We start from the raw sequence: 2,877 nt of genomic DNA on the forward strand, positions 1-2,877 counted from the left end.
AGGATATAGAATAAGGGGAATTAGAGTAGGTGGAGAAATATTTTTGTATAAATAGGAGGATACAAAGATAGGGGGAAAGCATTGTAAACATCTAGTAATATAGTAGTGACTCTGTTGTAGAAGGGGAAGCCCTTGGAGTCAAATACTCCTCTAACTAACTGACCGACTAACTTTTCTTACTACTCTAATTCCCCTTTATTCTATATCCTAGCAGAGTGCAGCAAGCATGGAAGCTAATTGGGAATGCCTTGGCTATTATTGATGTCATGGGACATTATGGTATCTTGGAGAATGTTATTCCTTCATCAAGTCTCCAACTAATGTTATACCTTGAAGTACAAGAATAGCAGTGGGCTTCTTTTGTTAAATGAAGAGAATTTAAATTTAAAAAATTGTGCAAGCCGAGCTTGAGTGATTTGGTGAAAATTGTAATGGTGAGGCTGAGGCTCTGCAGCTGTCTACTGTATTTTAAGTGAATGAAACAACTTAACACAACTTGTGAACACATTTCGCATTTTCTATTATGATTAAGATCAAATAAGAACAGAGTCTATGATTCTACATCTATATTATTGAACAAAAGGAAGGGGGAAAGATAAATCAAAGCAGAACCTATATCTATATTAATAAACAAAAGGGAGAAATATAAATCAAAGCTGTCTGGCATTACCAATCATTTCTTGTTCTTGCCTCATTACATTATCAATCTCTTATGATTATTCTGTGTTTTGTATATCTCCCACATGCTGATGGAATGCCAAGAATGAGAAAGGAAGAAAGCTATTTTTTGTTTTGTATGCCTATAGAGGTGAATCGACATTATGGCGTTGTTTAATCCAAGTAGCCAATCCTACTTAGTGAGATAAGACTTAGTTGTTGTTGTTGATATAGAGGTGGATCTAACATTTACAGGATTCTCTTTGGATTGTTGGTGGTTTTTAGGAAAAACTACTTAGGGAAAAACCATTTAATCCCAGGAAGCTTGTTTAAGTTTAGTGCCCTTTCCACATGGAATCACCAATGCACCATCAAAAGCTGCAAAGTAAATTGAAAATTTGTGGTTAGAAGCCAGTTTCAGAATTAACTTTGAAGATGGTCGAAAAGTGCTTCAGAAGCAGTAGTGTCTGATGGATATTGAGTTTATACCTTTCCTGTACTATTTTTTTTAATATAATCCTGTACTAGTTTTTAGTGCTGCAGTAGCTCCTAATCTGATTGAGTTGTATCTTTTTACGAAGATGAAATAAATCGAATTACTTAATAGGTCATGTTTCTGATAAATTATAATAGGAGTGGATAATTGTTGAACTTGGTATTATATTGAAGTTTCTTTTCCGCTCAATAACTCATCATAATTCACTTTTGAGAGCTACTTTTGGCCCTCCTATGTTTCTAAAAAACAAAAAACTACACCTGAAAAAAATTGTGTATTTTTTAAGAAGTATACCTCTGAAGTGCATGTGGGATTTTGTTTTATAGTTTAGCAATATTGTGACATCTTGATTAGTTCCAAACTTCGAACTCAAACCATATAAAATCGAAAGACAATGTAAACAGGGCTTGATATCTTGGGCAAACTTCCACGTAAGAGAAATAGAAGGAATGGTTAACAAATAGTCACACTATATATTATGATGTTTAAGTATTATAAGAGTTGTGGGAAGAATGGTGAATTCAGATGTAAAAGTATTTAATTACTAGATCCAATAATTCAAGTTGATGTATCTTTTTAACAGAATTCTGTAGGATTAATTTCCCCCAACACAAGAGAATAGGGAGCATTATTTTTAGCAAGTGGTATATGACTAAAAGATATGGAACAATATCAATCATGTTCGGAGCTAATTCTTAATTTCATAATTTGTTTTAGAACTTACTAATGTCTGATATTTTAGAGTGATTTTGATATTAGCTTAACCCATCAACAACTTAACAAGATTAAAGTAAGAACCCAATTGTTATATTTTAGGTGGTTCAGTTTTTATTTTTCTTGTTTTGCAGGTACATTTCATTTGTTAGGATATTATGTTAGTAATCCGAGTTTAATTTTTGGACCTCATTCTTATACTATTTCGGGTGGCTGAACTCAACTACCTGAGCTCCACCTTAGGACTTAAGTGGTTGTGTTTTAACGGACTAATCATATATTCAAATATTCTTTTTGTCAAAAGCTTAACCCACATGTACTTAATATTTGAAGAACCTCACCGTCTGGCCAGATTTGAATTATCTACCTTTATACTTTCAAAGATAGAGTAACTTCAAACAATTTTTGTGATAAAATAAAAGAGAGAGTGACGTTTAGAATAGCAAAAAGACTACGAGAGAGAAAATAAATATAGAGAGAGATAGAAAAATGTAGGAAATTTAAAGGTAGATGTTTTTTGTCCTGAGATTTATGAATGACTGAAGATTGTAAATAAAATAAATTATAGAATAAATTTGAGATGGTAAATGATATCTGTCTACAGGAGTTGATCTCAACTTTGATTCATTAAGTTATTAGTCTTTTGCAAATGTCGACAATAAATTGATAGAGGAATTCTATGGTGAACCATCTTGATAGATAGATGATATAGGGAATTTCCACTTAAAAATATTATTCTTCAACTCTACGACAATTGACATCGTTTATAGAAGTAGGAGCTTACAATCTCCATCATCTTTACCACTAAGACAATGATATGATCATTGTCAATTTGACAGAAAAAAAAAATTACAAGTGAGTTTTATTTCTTGTTGAACTGACATCAAGTAATCGTTTCAACAGAGAAAAAGATTTAAGATTCTCATCCAAAAGACGACAAGTGTCATCGTTGGAGTTTCAAACAGTTTTTATATACTAAGTTTATGGTGAACTACATATGTACGTGATTT

At 32.2% G+C, this 2,877-nt stretch overlaps 1 protein-coding gene across 1 annotated transcript in view; it reads left to right on the forward strand.

Annotated features, from left to right (window-relative positions):
- Window positions 1–362, forward strand: part of LOC101509367 (cysteine desulfurase, mitochondrial) — a 3,006-nt gene extending 2,644 nt beyond the window's left edge. Inside the window, exon 2 of the mRNA XM_004511743.4 lies at window positions 215–362. The gene's annotated coding sequence lies outside the window, so the exon portion shown is untranslated. The remainder of the gene's footprint in view (window positions 1–214) is intronic.
- The last annotated feature ends 2,515 nt before the right edge of the window (window positions 363–2,877 follow it).

This window comes from Cicer arietinum, chromosome 8 (assembly GCF_000331145.2).
Source record: "Cicer arietinum cultivar CDC Frontier isolate Library 1 chromosome 8, Cicar.CDCFrontier_v2.0, whole genome shotgun sequence".
Classification (NCBI taxonomy): domain Eukaryota; kingdom Viridiplantae; phylum Streptophyta; class Magnoliopsida; order Fabales; family Fabaceae; genus Cicer; species Cicer arietinum.